Genomic DNA, 20635 nt, shown 5'->3' with positions numbered 1-20635 from the left:
GCTATATGAGGACATCTATAGAGACATATGCAAATTATTTATGAATCACTATATAGATCATACACCAATACAATGGTGATTGGAATATTACAGTAGTAAATAACTAATTGCATTGGGGTAACTAAGGTTATTCAAGGTTTCATTCAATATGCTCTCCATTGACTACAGTTTTGTCTTGAGTGTGGATCTACTTCATTTTACGTAAGTATATATGTACCTTATTTTGGATTTGAATATTCATTGTGAATCTTTTGATATGTATGTACATATTTCTACACCTCTAGATGGTTCTTAGTGGTGGATCGATTACATCGATCTTATGTTGTTGAATAGGTAGTACATTATGTGTGGACATGCTTAGTTCATTTGAATATGGATTTAATTTCTCCCTATCATGTATTTTAAAACTATTAAGCTAAAACAATAACCTAAGATATGTCAGTTATTCCTAAGCTAAAGTGGCAGGAAAGTCTCCGTACTTATCTGAGAAAGATATTTCCGTTTTTGAAGTAACGCATTGTGAGAAAAAAAAGTGATGCCTATCCTATGTGACTTATGTTCGTCATAATAGTATAGATATATCTCTTTTAGAGTCAGTTCTAGTGGTAAAAGAGTTCTTGAAAGTGTTTTCATCGGGTCATGTTATCGAATTTAGTATTGGCATAGAGTAGGACACTCAACTTATTTCTATCGTTTTTATTGGAATATTCCCGTGGAACTAAAAGAACGGTATCAAGACTTGTAGAGTAAGAAATTTATTAGATCAAGTATATCTTCATAGGGTGTTTCTAGCGTACTTGGATTCCTTTGTTATTATCTTCATTGGTGATATATTGGTATACTCCCGTAGTAGAGAGTATCATGAGCATCATTAGAGGATTGTTCTTTAAAACCTAAAGAAGATTAAGCTTCATGCAAGTTTTTAAAGTGTGAGTTTTGATTAGTTCGATGACATATTTAGACCATTAGTGTTCAAGAAAGGTACTATGGTGGATCCCAAGGAGATTGAGATAGTTCATAACTGGGACAAATGTGTTTCCATTACCAAGAGTTAGAGTTTCTTAGGTCTTGGTGATTATTATTGATGATTTGTGAAGGGGTTCTAATCTATTGCATCTGTATTGACTAGGTTGATCCAAAATAATGTGATTTCTCAGTGATCTGATGAGTGTAAGGTGAGTTTCTAAAAGCTCAAGGTTTTATTAACTATTACTTTGATTTTGACTCTACTCATGGAGGGAAATGGTTTATTGTATATTGTGATACTTCTCAGATTTATCTTGGTTGTATATTGATATAGAAGGGTAAGGTGATAGTTTATATTAGAGGTAGCTGGAGGTTCATGAGAAGAACTATACTAACCATAACTTAGAGTTCGGAGTTATAGTCTTTGCACAAAAAAATTGAAGGCATTATTTTTATTGTGTGCATTATAAGGTGTCCAAGGATCATCATGGTCTCCAATATATATTCAACCATAGAAATCTCAATTTGAGACAGATGAGGTGGTTAGAGTTGCTCAAGAACTATGTGGTTACTATCTTTTAATGTAAGGGCAACTAGTGATAGCAGATGCCTTGAGTCGAAATGTGGTATGGATTATCTAGGTTTGTTACAGGTGAGAGATCATATTTTGACTATGAATGACCCATCCTTATCCAATAACTTTATGAGACTTGATATTTTAAAACTTGATAGGGTGTTGTCTTACATGGAGGCGATGTCGTCCTTATAGGAGCATATTCTAACTCAATAGTTTGATGATGAAAAATTGTTTGAGATTCAAGAAAAGGTGTTACAAAGAGAAGCAACGGAAGTGATTTTGGATGATGAGGGAATTTTGAGGATAAATGGTCACATATGTATTTCTCGTACATGTGATTTGATCGGGCTATCATGTAAGAGGCCCATAATTTGAGATATTTTATTCTTTGGATACTAAGATTTATCGTGATTTGAAGCAACATTATTGATGGTGTCGTAAAAAGATGGACATAGTATATTTTGTATCTTGAGGTTTAAATTAACGCCAAATGAAGTATAAACACCAAAACCTTGGAGGTGTGACTCAAGGTATGTCCATACTTGAGTGAAAGTGAGAGTGTATTGCTATGGACTTTGTGGTAGGTTTGCCACATACTTTGGGTAAGTTTGATGATATATGGGTCATCTTGGAGCGATTAAACAAGTCCTCACATTTCATACCAGTTCAAACTACTTATAATTTGGAGAAGTTAGTTAGGATCTTCAATCGGGAGATAGTTTACTTGCATGAGGTTTTTATTTCTATCATTTCAGATCGTGACACACGATCTGCATTTCATTTCTAGCGGTCTATGCTGAAGAAGTTGGATACTCAAGTGGATTTTAGTACTATTTTTTGTCCTTACCGGAGTTTTCATACAATAAGAGTTATCATTTGAGCATTGATATGCCACCATTCGAGGCATTGTATGGTAGAAAATATTGATATTGATTGGTTAGTTTGATGCATTTGATGTTAGGCTGTGGGGTATAAATCTATCGAGAGAGTCCTTGGATAGGGTCAAGTTGATTCAGAATAGGTTTCTCATGGATCAGAGTAGGAAAATGAGTTATGTGGATTGTAAGATTAGTGATTTGAATTTCATGGTTAGAGAGCAGGTTCTACAAGAGGATTCACCCATGAAGTGTAACACCCGAAAACTCGTAGGCAAAACTAGAGCCTTGTGTGAGGGTTCTAGAGTTTGATGTGAGGGTTAGAGTCTGAAATATGACTTCCCATACTTAGAATGAAGGTTTTAAGGCTAGGGCGTCAAGGTAACACCCCCCAAGGACCAACCAAGGGTCCTTGAGGGGGACCCAAAACATCCCCTAGAAACTGCCCAAAAATAGGCCACCTACGGATGGGACTCATGCCCAGTAGGTGGACCCACACCCTGTGGGAAGGGTTGTGGGTCAAGACCCCAACTTAGGACCTTCAGGCCACCACCTACGGAGCACTAGTATGCCCCGTGGACCCACCCACGGTCTGTGGGTGAGGCTGTCTTGGTCCTTAAATGGGTCAAGTTGGGGGATTAAGGGAAGGGTCCATGATTAGTTAGGGGCTAAGTGGTGTCACGTTATTAGTAATTAGACCACCTATATAAATCTATTAGACCCTTAATTAAGTGATTCCAAATCATTATTTTTAATTCACCAAAGAGACCCAATTCCTTTCTAAGAAATTATCTCCCTATAAAGTGAAAAAGAAGAAGAGAAGAAAGTTAGGTCAAATTCCTCCATTGTTGCAAGCTTTTGTGAGGGATTTATTATCAAGGTATGTTAGCTTATTCATCCATGGATTCTTCCATCCATGGAGTGATCCCCTAGAATTCCCCCAATTGTGAAGATGAAATCCCCAATTCAAGTTAGGGTTCCTTCCAAAATTGTGGGTTAAGTTGAGTATGATTCCAATTGAGTGGATAGTACTTGTTTATGATTTATTTAGTATTGAATCATGATATATTGATGATATTATGTGTTTTCCCTGGTTAACCCTATTCTAATTGATGAAATTGAAGAATGTGGGTTTATGCCTTGTGAAGTGAAATTGAGGATTCATAGGTGATCCTCTAGAATTGATGACATGCATAGTAATTCTTCAAGAATAGAAGTATGTAAATATGAATTGAACTAGATTAAATTAATTATGATGGATCATGACTAGTAATGATTGAGATTAAGTCTTTATGATGAAATATGGTTAGAATGGCTTAAGAATGAAGTTTGTGACCTAGACATGTATGATGATTGTAAGAGGTAAAGCTTTGAGAGTAAGGCTTGTAGTTATGAATGTTGATAACTAAGGCTTTGAGAGTAAATCCAACATGATGAATTATGTATGTTAGGGCTTTAAGAGTGAAGCTTATATGAAAATGGTAGACTGCTAGATAGAGTTGTTGTTGTGGAAGGACTTTACCCACCTAATCTACCTCATGAATGTTGAATGTATGAAGTGATAGAATCACATGAGTTAGGATGATTTCCATGTCTAGTGCTTGAACCCTAAGTGTGTTGATTGAAAGTAAGTGTTGAACCTTAAAGAGGTGAAGTATAAGATTATGCTTGTAGTAATTGAACTACTTGAATTATGATTATATCCATGTCTAATGTAGTCATTCTATATATGTTCATTTGATATTAGCTTTGACCTTGAAAGTGAAAGATATGATATTATGCATGTTTTATGAAGTTTAGTACATGTTTTAGAAACACTTTGAGAGTAAAGTGAATATGTTCATGATCTAATTGTTGTGTTGTTGAAAGGTTATTCTCATATACACACTTATGCATGAATATGATATGATGTGAGTAGTTTCCTCACAATATAATGATTCTAAGGTTGGAAGACTAGTCTCACCTAATGAATCTATATGTAGACATGGACAGTGAAAGGTTATTCTCACGTATGATCTAATGAGCTATAGTATGAGTTATGTTGGATTGAGTGTCAAGACATTCTTCCATAAATATAAACTTAAGTCAAGACTTATTATGAACTCAAATGGGAATTATGCTTAGCACCGAATGGATATGAATATGAGATGGAAGCTTTTACGTTAGTTGAGTCCGGCTTCCCAATGAAAGCTTTTACTCTAGTTTAGTCCGGCTTTCCAAATGGGCTCCTTCTACCTTAGTTGAGTCCGGGTTTCCAAAGTATGTATCTCATGAGATGGAAACCTTCTACCATAGTTGAGTCCGAGTTTCTAGTAGCAATCTCCTTATCCCATAAACTATGAGCCCTCATAGGTTACTTAGCTATTGGATCCACCTAAGCAGAGTATGGTTCTACCTTAGGCAAGTAGAACAATCCATTTTCGGTGTGGGGTAGACATTGGATTCCATGTTAAGCTCACATGGTCTATGTCGGTTAAGGCTAATTCCCAAAACAAGAATATGATTATGAATTATAAATCATGGTTACCCAAGAAGCATTACTTAGCATGGATGGGATTGTGGGATCTTATTCATTCATGGCACAAGTATGTTTTGAGGGTAGTTATGATATGTTCCTTTTATGATATGATGACCTATGTTTATGACTTATGCTTATGATGTGTGCTTAGTTTGGATTGTAGCTTGAAAGGCCCTTCCAATGCATGTGTGACTAAAGGTGGATGTTTCCTTGTCCTTTATGATGAACTAAACATGAGATCAAAGAGATGATCAATATGCATGATGACTTAAGGCTACCTAAGAAGTGTTTATTTTGTATGGTGTATGTTTAGATGGATTGTTGCTATAGTTGTCTTCCATGATATGATTGACTAAAGGTGAGAGATTCCCTTGTCTATGAGAAGTAAGCTAGAGATAAGATCAAATATAATAAAGAGGTTTGATGGCCTAAAAGGGGTACTTAGCTTAGATGGGATTATGGGGTCTCATCTATGCATTGCACAAGTATAACTTGAAGGTTACTTATGAAGTTTCTCCTATGTTAAGAGGATTTGAGTATGGACTATGCTTATGAATATGTGGTATTTCCTATGTCATTGGATTATGCCTTATGTTGACTTATGCTTATATTATGCCTATGTGGGAGATTATGCTTATGATTGTGTTATTGTCTCTTATGCTTATGACTTATGTCTTATGTTGGCTAACGTTTATGTTATGCTCTTATGATGATTATGCTAGCTAACATATTTAGTACATTTCGTACTAACGCATACTCTTGCCTACATTCTTATCAAATGTAGGGTTCGGCGATTATTGAGTTCCATTCTTGAGGATATATTTCTAGAAGTGCAAAGGAGCTGAAGATTTGGTGAGTCCTCATAGCATCGAGGATTGATCACCTTTCTTTATGTCTTTTATTTTCATGTTTTAGACTTTTGTATGGGCTGCGTCTCAAGTTTATTCAAAGTGGTTTTAGATTGTTTTAGACAAAGTGTTATAGACTTCCGCTTGCTTTTATAAAGACTTCGATTGTAAAGAAAAGTTTTAAAATTTCTGCATCATTTCTATTTACTTTATGTTATGATATGTTAAGTTGTTTGTGTTAGGCCTTTCGGGGTCTAGTACGCCATGTTACATCTAGGGTGTACCCCTGGATCGTGACATGAAGGGTGTGGTAAGATTTTGAAAGAAGCGTAAGTTGAGTCCGAGGTATAATTGTCCTTTTTCAAGATTGTGTATATATTGTATTGGTTAGGTGACTTACAAGTTGGATTTTCCTCTTGGTTTGTCATATGTTCATCATATATTTCATATTCAATGTTAAAGTAGTATCATTAGGATGGTGCTCGTGTGAGTCAATGAGATTCAATGTCACTTGATAAGAATTTGACTTTTCAAAAGGAGCGGGTAACCATCTTGGATAGGCAGCTTCGAAAGTCGAGGTTGAAAGAAATTGCTTTAGTAAAGGTTTAGTGAAAATATTACTCAATTGAAGAAACTAATGAATTGGCAGACTGAGTCATACACGCCTAAGAGATATCCTAGTGGTTTGTAAGCGTTCAAGAACATTCTATTATTTTTATCGTTCGAGAACGAACGTTTTTTTAGTGGTAGATGATGTAACGATCCGTTAAATCGTTTTGAGTTCTAGTAGTGTTTTAACTCTTCTCGCAAATTTTAGATAGAAATTTTAGACTATTCGATTAACTACGATTATTTAATTGATGTATAACTTTTAAATAATTAATTTATTTGATAACTAATGGGCCAAATCTAAATTTATTTTAATATTGTATACTTCTTGGCTCATGTATTAAAAAAGTTAATTGGGGGTTTAATTATTTTTGAGTCATAATTAAAGAAGAAAAAATATTGCGGTCGATGAAGGAAATTTTCACTGTTTCCGCGAGGACTTGGAGATTACTAATTATTTCGGGTAAAAACCTAACTAATTCTTCTTTACTATTCGTATATTATATTAGTTATTAAGAAGCATGAATATTATTATGAATATTATTATTATTATTATTATTATTATTATTATTATTATTATTATTATTATTAAAGTGAATATGGTGGATCCGGCTCCCATCTATTACCCCTTCCTTCCATTTCGTCAAGTGGACGTCTAGATTAGAGACATTTGTCATATTTAAAGCTTAAAGGTCAAGATTATATCATATGAACAAATATCATAATCATAGTTAAGTCAATATCCGGCTCCCCTCCATTTCGTCAAGTGCACGTCTAGATTAGAGACATCTGTCATATTTAAAGTTTAAAGGTCAAGATTATATCATATGAACAAATATCATAACCATAGTTAAGTCAACTAATTTTAGAAAACTACTCTCCAAATTTGGTAAGGATTACAATATATTCTATACAAAATTTGATATTTATTAATATCATTAATTTCATATCATATTTTTGTATTTAAATATTAAATTGTAAATTTTTTGTTTTAAACCAATTATTTTTAAATGATAAAAGATTGTTATTCTGCATTCTTTGATTACTTCTAATCAATTTCAATGTTCTCCTTTTTTTTGGATCATTTTTCAGCTTATTTAATTCTACTAAACAATTGCTAGAACGGAAAATGATTTTTTTGTCTATTGCTACAGTATGTTTTTCAAAATAACAATATAATTAAATAATTGGAGTGGATTAGTAAGATAAATAAAATAGATATCTTCTTATTTCTTATAAAATTAGTTTAAAATAAAATTAGATTTCAACAAAATTTAATGAAAAAAAATAGTTAAATTGATTAGGTGACTTTTTAAGTGAAATATCAATAGTTGAGTGACTTTCTAAGTAAAATATCAATAGTTGAGTGACTTTTGAGTTATAATCATTAATTTCATATTATGTTTTTGTATTTAATTATTAAATTGTAAATTAAAAATATAAGATGAAATTAAAGATATTAATAAATATCAAATTTTGTATGGAATATATTGTAATTCTTACCAAATTTGGAGAGTAGTTTTCTAAAATTAGTGGACTTAACTATGGTTATGATATTTGTTAATATAATATAATCTTGACCTTCAAACTTTAAATATGACACAAGTCTCTAATCTAGACGCGCACTTGACGAAATGGAGGGAAGAAGTAATAGAGGGGAGCAGGATCCGACTATGGTGAATGTTTACGTGGGTCCTTGAAATTGTGTGTATTCTTTTAGTGGTAAATTATCATATAAATGGGTTTAGAGTTTAAAGGGTAAGATTGCTTGCAGTTTCGTTCAAATTTAAAGGGGTAAGGATCGCTGGTAGTTTGGTTCATGGTTGTCGCCACTGGTTTCGTAACCAGTGGCTTCAAATTTAAATATTATTATTTTGTTGTCACGATTTAAGTTTTGATATATTGAGATATGTAATTAAATATTAAGTGTATTGTATTATATAAATATAATTAAATTTATGATATTTTGAGGAATTGAGACTTAACCCTAAGCTTGAGATTTAGAAATATGCGACTTGACGTATTAATTGGCATCAAAATTAGAAACTTAATTAGAGATTTGTGCTATACGATTTATGGGTGATATAGTTGTACTAAAATTTCAATTTATCCTTATGAGCCTAGATTCACTTTTTGGGGTTTGGGATGGAGGTATAGTAATATAGGTGTCTATGAACTCGTTTACTTATGAATAATGCATATGTGATAGATGGTGAACGTCTTGAAGCTTTACAAAAGGGAAAGGCAAAATCTTGAGAATTTGTGGCATATGTCTGACATTTCAGGTATGTTTAGACTTTTACACTTCGTTAAAGAACATTTTTCTAATTAAAGATAAAAAAAAATAGATTAGACAATGGGTAAGGGCGAAAGATGGGGGTCTCATACCAATTGTGTGACAGACATTGATATGAGTATCGTTGTTATAAAGGAAAATTTTATTACTATAGAATGACGGATTGTAATCCGAGAATGCCAAAGCATATGGGCATTAGCTAATGTATTATTGACTTGATTTCTTTTGTCTGATTGTGTTTTTTATTGAATCCGTATATTTGTGATAGTTGAGGTGATTATATATCATACCGATATTTGATTGATTGAGATGCATTATCATCCCCTTTTATTGAAAGCATATTATGCACATGCATTGACATGAGATTGAGTATAAGTTGGGCACATGGAGATCGTTCGTGCTGGGGATTGTGAGATGTTATGATTATAAGTTGGGCATGTGGAGATCATTTGTGTTGGGAATTATTTCATTTTATGATAGTGTGTTGAGATCGTCCGCATAAACACGTGGATATCGTCCATGTCGATATATGGACTTCGCGAGTCCCCCATGGATCATGTACTCTCGATGTATTTCCAAGAAGTATCATGTATATACGATTGATCATTGTCTCAGAGAAGCAAATCAACATGCTGACAAACTTGTTTCAATCAACCTCTCAACTGATGTTAACCATTCTTCAACTCCTATATTAACCTTTCTAAACTCGTTAAAGGCATCTTCAACCCTGTTCTCTATTTCACTCTCCAAATATAGAGTTTTCTATTTTTTCAGACAATCAACTCTAACTTAATTCTCTATTTTACTCTCCTAAAAAAGAATATTTTTCTCTCTCCTCAATATTATATTATTATTTCTATTTCATTCTTATTTTCTTATTTCATAAATATAAACCTCTTCTTTCTTTTTTCTCGAAATAATCACTTTTATATAATTTTCATGTGATATAAAATTTTGTTTTTTCACTTTTTTTTAATATAAAATTATATTTTATTCTAAATTTCTAAATAACATAAATTGGAAGCAAATATTATATAATATACAAATTAATGAACAATTCAAATAAAAGTGAAATCATTAATGAAAAATAATTATATAAGCATTACATAAATACCCAACTATCAAGATTATTACGTTGCTCATATAAATCCTCTATTAACACGTTATGGAGTTCAAAATGAGCATTTTTGTCCGTAATTTTTTTATGTCTAACTAAAAATTGTTCAAATCGAAGATTTTCATCTACCACCATTTTTGTCGTTGCAATTGGAGCCTCTCCGACATCTTGAATTGATGCATTAAGATTACGTCCATCCTAGATTATCATGTTGTGCAATATAATACATGTAGTCATTACATCATGCAACACTTCCTTTCTCCAAAAACGTGATTGTCCTACAATAATTGCAAACCTCCGAATGTACGTTCAACATCTTTTCGGCTCGATTCTTGTTTCATCTCATAATATTTCTTCTTTTGAGAATTACGAATAGTTTGAACAATTGTAGACCATTTAAAATTGTGCATTCTTTATAGTGAAAACTAATAATAAAATCAAATTATATTAAATTGACAAAAAAGAATTAAAAAATTGAAATATTATCAATTTGAAATGAAAGTAGTAAATATTAAATAATATATATTTTTAAAATTATTATATTACATTTAAAACGGATTACCAATTTTAGAGATTTAATTCATAGCCTTTTATGAAAAATAATATGTCAATTACAAAACAATAGAAATAATAATAAAATAATGAAAAAGTGAAATAGAGAGTGTGAATAGTTTTTCTCCAAATTTGGAGAAGTACTATTCAACTCTCTATATATGGAGAATAAAGAGTGAAATGGAGGGTGGTTGCCTGGTTGGAGAGCTCATTCTCTATTTTACTCTCCAAATATAGAGAATGAAGAGTAAAATAGAGTGGGATTGGAGATGGTTTGGGCTAGGAGTGTTCACGATTTGGATAAAAACTGATCCAAACCGAAAAACCAAACCAAACCGATAAAATAAAATCGATTTTATTTGGGTTTGGTTTGGTTTTAGATTTTTGAAAATCGATAGTATTTGGTTTGGTTATGATTTTATTCGAAAAAAACCGAAGAAATAACCAAACCGAACCGATGAATTATATATATATATATATATATATATATATATTTTATTAATATACATACGTAATATATTGTTTTTATAAACAAGTTTAAAGATCTAATACATATTTTCATTAAAATTTCTTTATAATTTACTTATTGAAAGCAAAAATGCCCAAGATGAAACATTTATCTTATTGATTTCATGTATATGAGTGTCTATGACAATTCTTTGTGGGACTGAAAATGTTATTGTCTCTTCCTTCTAGGCCAATATAGTGAATTTTAAAGCTTTATTGATAGTAAATTTAGAGATCGAAAGTTCGGTAATTTAAGTCATTCTAACTATTTTTCGTTTTGAATGGATTGTTGTCACTTTTTTCACATTTTAAATGAATTGTTTCTTTTATTTTTGTGTATGGTTAATAACCGAATAACCAAACCAAACCAAACCGAAACTGATAATCACCAAATCGATAAATGTATATTATATTTGGTTTGGTTTGGTTTTGATAATTTTAAAACCGATTAAGTTGGTTTGGTTTTGGTTTGGACCAATAACCGATCCAAACCAACCCGTGAACACCCCTGGTTTGGGCCTTGTAAATTTAGATAGAATGGATTTCAATCAACTTCTCAACTGATGTTTGGCTAGGGATATTATAGCTGCGATTTTAGATGGGAAATGTTTCATGGAAATTTACCTGGGAATATATTACCAAGGAAATTACTTGCCGAATTTATTGTTGCGATTTTAAATGAGTATTATTCATATGAATTTACCTAGGTATCAAATTATAATCCAGGAAAATACCCACAAAGTTCTCTTAATTAATTTTTACTAATATTGAAGTGGTTGAATCTTGTGTTTATGATTAAAAAAATCGTGAAATAATTTTATCAATTGCCTAACCATGTATTATTAATTTTTATTTAGAGCAATAATAATATACAAACTTTAGTGTGTTATTGAAGGTTTAAAATATCTCATTATCAATTATGTTTCCTGTTTAAGATACATAATTTTCTTTGTTCTTTTTATTGAAAGAAGAACACATTGCATGATTAATCAATTAATCATTTAAGAAGTAATAGTACTATCCACATAGTAATACTTGAAAAAAAAAATTATAGATGAAGTTCCATTTATGAAGGATTTTTATCATATAAGAGGATTAAATATCTTTTAAAAAATAGGAATGACATCATTATATTTAAGATTTTCCAACTACGAAACTATTCTCTCTTATTTTGAATATGTAAAATTTTAGTCATCTTATTAAGTAATTTGTGTTTGTTTCTTATTTAAGAATTTCAAAAGACATATATTATAGAAAAAATATCTTTATTTTTATTAAAAACATGGATATATATGTATTTTCTTATTTAAATTTCATAAAAAAATAAAATTATTTACTACTTTAATATACTTAGTTACGAAATGACCGCAATAACCATTTAGTATCCATTTATGTACTTGATATTTAATCATTAGCATAATCACTCAGAGTGTGTAAGCATCGAATTTTCATAATATATAGAGTATAAATATTTAATTTTAAAATACAAAAAGTTTGAAATTGATTCATATTACAAGGGTTTATATTTAATATAATTAACTTCAAAAAAAAGATAAAGAGATAAAAAGATACAAAAAAAAATTTACATCTACGATTTAATGAAAGGGAAAGATTTAAAGCTGTCATGTGACTTGAGTGGTTAAAAGTTTGTATTGTCATGTGCCTTGAGTGGTTAAAAGTTTGTATTAGTTACTCCCTCTTATCAACAATAGTTGTCTTGTATATTATTCGGAAAAGGGTCATATTTGCCCCTCCACTCTTAGGAAAGGGTTATATTTGCCATTTGTCATACTTTTTTGATATATTTACCCCTCCCATCCAACTTTAGGTACATATTTGCCCTTGAACCGTTAAGTTTCATGTCCTCACTTTTAATAGCAGATGTGGCGCTTATGTGGCACGCCTACATGGATATATATTTTTTTTCATTAAAAATTTTCTCCTAATTTAATTAGTATACCCAACCTAATTTTATACCCACCCATTTAACCCATGTAACCCAACTCCTAATATTTAATTCATTATGTTTCTTTAACTGAGAGAGATAGAGAGACAGAGAGCTGGGGATTCTTGATCCACGAAAAAATCATTATCGAGAGTTAAGATTGCTTCTTCATCTAGTGATCGAGTCTCGTTCGGGTAAAGTAGGGTACAAAGTGAGAGGTTGATTAGGATGAGAATTGTGTTGTATTTTTCTTGGTAAATCAAAGCATGATTTGTGAAGGGTGAATTCACAATTGGATTTTGTGCATTTACAAGAAGTGCCACAGATCTAATCTGAACAGATTATTTCATTTGTTTCCTGTACTTCAGTCTTCAAGAGTTCCAACACATGAGAGTGTCAAAAATGCTTTAGTTTATTACTTGATTTGTTACCCCTCTGTTTTCCTCTTCCTCAAGTTCATGATGATGGTGATGGGGAAGGACAACAATTTGGGCAGGACACATTGCTTATGGATATCGAATTCGCAACAGGCACAACTAAATAAGTATTAGGAATTGAGTTTATGGGTTAAATTGAATGGGTATGATAATTAAATTAGGAGAATTTTTTAATGGAAAAGAATATATATATCCATGTAGGCGTGCCACATAAGCGTCACATATGACATTAAAATTGAAGACATGAGACTTAACGGTTCAAGGGCAAATATGTACCTAAAGTTGGATGGAAGGGGTAAATATATTGAGAAAGTATGACGAAGGGCAAATATAACCCTTTTCTAAAAGTACAGGGGTAAATATGACCCTTTTCCGTATATTATTTTGGAATGTTTAACAATACTTGTCCATTTTATGAAATCAGTGGTTAATTTTACACTTAGTTCCTCATTTATCCTTATCATTAATTATAATTATTTTTCTATTATATTTTTCTAGACATTGTCTTTATTACTCTCTTCCCTAATTATTTATCAACTTTTAAATCGACACACATATTAAGAAAACAATGATTGACATAGTGAATTTACTATTTGACCCATATTAATTATGAAGAAGATGAATTAAAAATTTAAGATTTGCAAGTTTTTCAAAGTAATTAATTGATGGTATAATAGGTAAACAAAATTGTCCTTTCTTGTTTTGTCAAAATGAACAAGTAAAAAGGGAAAATTGGACAAGTAATTGTGGCCAAGGGAGTACATTCAAATGGTGATACAGTAAAATTACTTTTCTATTTATAATTTCTTAAGAAGTGTGTAAAGTCAATAGTGAACAAGTATTGTTGGAAATAAGGAGTATATTTTATACACTGAGTAGGCGTTTGGCCATGCATACCATATCACGTTATGAAATCGTGAAATTGAATCAACATTTGGACATGTGATTTTACATTGATTCCATCTCATGATTCCATATCATGAGATGTGATTTCATATTCTCCAAAAACCATGATATTGGAATTCATATCATGATTTGAGATATTTTTAATACAAAGATTTATCCACAAGTTTATATTTTGTTAAAAAATCCACACATTTATATCTACTAACCATTTATTTTATATGTAAATAAAATTTATTATTCTCACCAACATATAGTCACTTTAACTCACACCAATCGATTGTTGAGTAATATTAAAGACTAGCACACTACAATTTATGTTTATTTTTTTTATTGAATTAAAGTTTGATGAATTAAAGTTAGATGAGATAGTTACTTAAGTGGAGAACAAATATCTTTGTAATAATTTATTATGCGATTTTATAAATTTTTGTTTATTTGGTAAGATTGAATAAATAATTGGGGCTATTTTAATAGTTTTACAACTTATGAGATTCTTATGTTTATGAGAAAATATACAATACAAAAATTTCATATCGCATATCCAAACAAAACTTCAATTTCATCTCATAATTTCATATTATGATATCATAGCATGATTCCATATCATGATACCATATCGCATGGCCAAACGGATATAGAGGCTTGTGCAATATATATTATTTTTTATTTTTTAATATGTGATAGTCATTAAATTTGGAGAGTTAGCCAATTTATAAAATATTTTAAATTTAATTATTGTACTTATTAATATTTTTACGTTATTTTAAATAATATATATACATATATTATTCTTTGATCCTAATTTATACGGCACAAATGAAATACAAAGTCAACTTAATTTTTATAGAGTTTTTAAATATGTCAAGTTGTTAATTATTGTTGTGATTTATAGTACTCTTTCTTTCAGTAACTTTACATATAATCTTTAAATATAAAAATAAAATAAAATCAATAAATTTAAATAAAAATAATATTCTCTCTATCTAATTTATGTGACACATTTCAGATTTTGAGATTCAAACAAGTTTATCTTTGACCGTAAAATTTTCATATATCTTTTAAATATTTTGAATTGTCACTTTTTATGTAGTTTACAACTATATAAATTTAATTTTTTAAAAAATTAAAGATTCCATGAGCAAACTCTCAATCAAATTTAAATTGTTTGACTCTCGAAAAATAAAATGTGTCACTTAAATTGGGAGAGAGGAAGTATTAAATACTACTACATCTGTCCACTTTAATTGTCATGGTTTCCTTTTTTAGAGTCAAATTATAAGAAATTTGACTAATATTTTATGATGTTATTTTTCATCATATTGATATGTAAAAAATTGTAATTTATAGTATTTTTCGTATAGTTTTTGAATATCTATTTTTTTTTATAAAATATCGAATTAATGTAATCTAATTTAAATTTGAAAATTAGTCAAATTAATTTTCAAAAAGCGTAACATGATAATTAAAAGTGGACGGAGGGAGTAATAAATAGTTGTATGGGATAACTGTTTCTAATAAGTTCTGCTAATTTCTTTGGAAATATAGTAAAAGTAGTACTCCATCTGCTCCTTTTTATATGTCGGTCTTATTAAAAATAGATGATCCTTAATATTTGTTATTTCATAAAATCAATGCATAAATAACATTATTCTTCATATTTTCCCCTTGAGAGTTATTAGCTTTGAAAGTATGAATTTGACCAACATTAAATACTACAGTAAATGATTAATTCATGTTCATTGTCAATTTATTAATCAAAATAAATTAATTTATGTTCATTTATTGAAAACTCGACTTTAAGAAAATACTAAATAAGGGTACAATAGTAAACTTAAATAATTTCTTAAGAGATGTGAAATCTAAAATTGTGACATATAAATAGAAATGGAGTGAGTAGTTAATTACTAGTACTACACTACTAGTATTATATTTTGGAGTATATACAAATATTAAATGACGCCTCTCAGCCGACATTATAAAGCAAATTGGGCCCACAAAATTCAAACAAAAAATTTAAATTATAATTTACATAAATTTCATAGTGTTAAAGTTATTATATTCAAATTACAAAAATTTCTTAAAATTTATGAATTTTGAATACATCACTGGACATCCGGATATATAGGTAAGTGATGTATCCGAGAGGGGAAGGATGTATCAGAGAGGAGAGAAGACATCCGGATACATCACTGGACTTTCGTATACATCAGTAGACATCCTAATACATATGTGAGGGATGTATCAGAGAGGAGATGATTGTATCCGAGAGGGAGATAGGGATGTATCAACGAGAGGAGATGATTGTATCCGAGAGGGAGATAGGGATGTATCAACGAGAGGAGAGTGATGTATCCGAGTGGGGATTTTTGAAATATTTTTAGATGACAGAGAAAAAAAATCCCATATATAACTTTTCTATTAACTACTATACGCAGTCTTTGATACAGTAGATCTAATTTTGTAGTTAAATATTGCTATTTTATTCATGAAAATGAAAGAAGAATTGAGTGGAAACAATACTAAACATTCTGGTGAGTGAGAAAGTCAAAGGTGGATGGAACATTGAATGTGGACAGCTAGCGTAGTTGTTAAAAAGAAAGAGTTACTTAGTTAATGATAGAGTGATAAGTAAAGCATTGACTATAGACTGCTACTCTCAAATTTTGAATATGTATGTATGCGTCAGTTGCAAAACCACAATAACCTAACATTCATAAATTAGCACGAAAACGGGGTCAATCTTTACTTTTCAAAGAAAAAGAAAATAACGAGAAGCTAGTTATAGATGGAATACATATTCAAACTTCTCTGTAATATCATTTATTATATTGATATGACATCTGAACTTAACTCAATTTCAAAAACTAGCTCATTAGAAAAAGTTTGTCCAAATCTATATAAGGAAACCAAATTCTCATCCCTCTATCGATGAGGGACATCTTAAAAATATTTTTTGACAAATATAATAAAATTGGCTATTATAGAAAAGTCTTATTGTATAATAAATTAATATTTAGTGACGTTAATTCGTTATATAAACTATGAGTCTTTTTATTATGTCAGAAACTTATAGAACCTGAAAAAGTTAGGACATGAATTATTTATTTAGTTTTTCTATGTTGGTCAAATTCATATTTTCAAGACTAATAACTCTAAAGGTAAACTAGAAGGAATATTGTTATTTATGCATTGATTTTATGAAATGACAAGTATTAAGGAACATTTATTTTTAGTAAGGACGTAAATAGGAACGGAAGGAGTATATGGTACTACTAGGGGTGTTCACGGGTCGATTGAGATCGGTTATTAATAAAAAACCAAAATAAAACTAACTTAATCGATTTTAAAATTAGCAAAATCAAACCAATCCATTCAAAATGAAAAATGATTAGAATGACTGACATTTATAAGATTGTAAAAATTGTTTATAAAAATAATATATTACTATGTATGTATAATAATAAAATATATGTATATAATTTATCGGTTCATTTCGATTATTTCTTCAATTTTTATGAACAAAATCGTAACCAAACCAAACAATACTGATTTTTTAAAATCTAAAACCAAACAAAATCTAAATAAAATCAATTTATTTTGTCGATTTAATTCAATTTTTCGATTTGAATAATTTTTTATCCAAACCGTGCATATCCCTAGCTCCTAGGTACTACAAAGGAGTGTAATTGAGCAATGATTTGCGCTTGCTTCTAGTTATTGTTGTTTTGAGAAGTACTACTAGTAAACGTAGTGAGATATGATATTGAGAAAAAAGGAAAAAGTAAATTAGAAAGAGTAAAAGAGATTTCACATTATTGTCAACAAGTACCCATGTGCTAATGCTTTGCTTTGTGTGCAACTTGTAAATCTGAATGTCATCTACTTTCCGCAGGATTTGGAATACCCAATCTTGTTACTCCGTAATGCTCGGATTCTGTTTTTCACATTACTAATCCACAAAGAAAAGTCAATAACATACACTCACTTCATTAATTTGTTTGATCATATATTTATTTTACATTGGGTTGGGTAAACAACAATTTATGTAGTTTAGATTTTAATTATAAGTATTCAGGATAGTTTTGAATGTTACTTCCTCTATCACATTTCGTTGATTGGATACATGTATCTTAATTCAACAGATATATGTATCCGAGGAATTGACAAAGCAGGATACATGTTTAATTAAGTATTCTAACTAAAATGCTTGATTTAGGGAGGAAATCACTTCATTAACAGATTTTGAATATATCTAGTCTAACAACTTCTAAAAAATTCAAAAATATTTTAATTTCTTCCATTTATTTTTTAGCAACAAAAAAAGTGAAAAACTTTTATTTTCAGAAATTTGAATTTATTTCTTTGAATTTCGAGATCTTTTATTTTCAATTTTCATGTTTAGAGAACGTGTTTCTCGCACTCTAGTTGGTTGTTACTTTGTTGAATAATCTAATAAAAGTATATTGTTGTTTTGGAACAAAATACGGACCTTGTTTTGAAAATCTTATATAAATCAAATCATTAATTATCTTGACCAGGATATGTGCCTTTTACTAATGTATTTAAAGTATGTATCTAATTCATGCATTTCATTTCATTAGATGCATTTCATTACGTGTATCTACTATATACGTGTATCTGATACATACTTAGTGACTTAGATGTATTAATTATGTACCAGTTAAATGTAGCATATAGCCGATATATATTTGAAACTTGTTTATGTATCTGAATTATGTATCCAATTATTCGATATTAATCTTTTCAATGGAATTTGAATCAATAAATGTGTGTGGCATGCCCCGAGCTATCCCCGAGACGCAGACACGGGACCTAGGACCACAAGTGATCCCAAACTAACCCTGCTGACATGATCATGAGCAAACTAAATATAAACTGTATAATATAAACTGTGCGGAAACTATAATTATAAACAAATTGAAAAGATGGGGAATACCCATATACTATAACTGAGATATATGAAAATTGATGAGTTTAATACACGGAAGATATTAACTCAACACTAAGCTGAATCTATCTATGTCTGAAAATAGCCTCTAACTGAATAGAAATGATGGGACAGGCCCTAGCTAAGTCTAGCATAACTGAAACTAAAGGACTAAAAATACTGAAAAGAACCTCATGACTATTGTCCTCGGAGAACGAGGACTCACCACTGATTCTGCTGCACTGGAGATCAGGAATCGATCTAAGCGTGATCTGGATGCTGAGAACCTGAACCCTACATCACGAGAAGATGTAGCGCAGAGTATGCGTCAGTACTTGAAAGGTACTAAGCATGCAATATAGAATACAACTGAAATACCATATAACTTAACAAAGCAAATAAGCAATGATATAATCTGAACATGATATAGATACTAAATGTTGAGATAACTGAATGCAGTGACCAATTTATAACATGCTGAAACTGAATAATGGATATACTAATAAATGGTCAATGCAATAGAATCTGACTGAACTGTGGGAGCTACTAATAATCGATAATAAAACCACATGAGCTAAATGTGGAGTCTGATGTGTACGCCCCATCGAGAGGACCCAATATACCTCGCTAGAGGTATAGAGGCATGCTGGCGTGATCACTGAAATGATGCCCACAGAGGGGACTTACAACCTACGTGGCTAGTAGTTCTATGACTATTTGGGTACGCTGAACCCTAGTCCAACTCAGTATTATGCTACTCCCAATGGATTAAGTGATTAACACATTACGACTGAATTTCTGTAAGTTACTGGATAGCTCAAACTGGACATGCAAACTGAGTATGCAACAATTAACTGATATTGATGCATTAATAATTGAGGCATGTATAACTGAATAACTGAAATATCTGACCTAGCATGTGTAATTCAAGAACTAAAGAAATACATAGCTAGGGTTCTGAAATTCATGCAATAAACTAAATATTAACATACTAATCTGATTTGGTTCATTCTAACAGCTAAGAACCCAATAATTCTAACATTCAAGAAACCATATGTCTAGTAATAATAAGGGAATCAAGAAACTGACTGAAAACTAGGGACCTAATGGGTGAAAGGAACCCACTAGTGAAATCCCACATACCTAGTGACAAATCCCATGGAGACGGGGCTGGAACTGATGGAACCTTGCTGCGTTCTTGAACTAGGGTTCTTGACTTTTTTCTCCTCTCTTGCTTCTAAATTTCTATGTTTTGATTAATGATTTGACTTATGTAAGTTCTAGTTATGTTTCTAGGCTTAAACTGACCAAAACCTCATAATTTAGGGTCTAAATGATGTAGCTTAGGGGTCCAACGAAATAGGAAAAGACCAAAACACCCCTGACTTAACTACTGTCGGAGTGATCGACGGACTGGACCTACGGGTCGTAGGTCATTCTATGGTCCGTAGATTGAGGTCGTAGGTCAAGTTTGCCCGACATGGCTTCAGTAAAACGAGCATAATGTTTTAATCAGAGGTCGGATTTTAGCAAA

General features: G+C 30.8%; 1 protein-coding gene across 1 annotated transcript in view; it reads right to left on the bottom strand.

Annotated features, from left to right (window-relative positions):
- Nucleotides 1-2758: 2758 nt before the first annotated feature.
- The window catches only part of LOC125870580 (peptidyl-prolyl cis-trans isomerase FKBP15-1-like), a 1082853-nt gene continuing 1064976 nt past the window's right edge, over nucleotides 2759-20635 (bottom strand). The window contains exon 7 of the mRNA XM_049551044.1: nucleotides 2759-2771. The gene's annotated coding sequence lies outside the window, so the exon portion shown is untranslated. The remainder of the gene's footprint in view (nucleotides 2772-20635) is intronic.

The sequence above is a fragment of the Solanum stenotomum genome, chromosome 7 (assembly GCF_019186545.1).
Source record: "Solanum stenotomum isolate F172 chromosome 7, ASM1918654v1, whole genome shotgun sequence".
Taxonomy (NCBI): Eukaryota; Viridiplantae; Streptophyta; class Magnoliopsida; order Solanales; family Solanaceae; genus Solanum; species Solanum stenotomum.
This window is presented reverse-complemented; position numbering and strand designations above follow the sequence as displayed.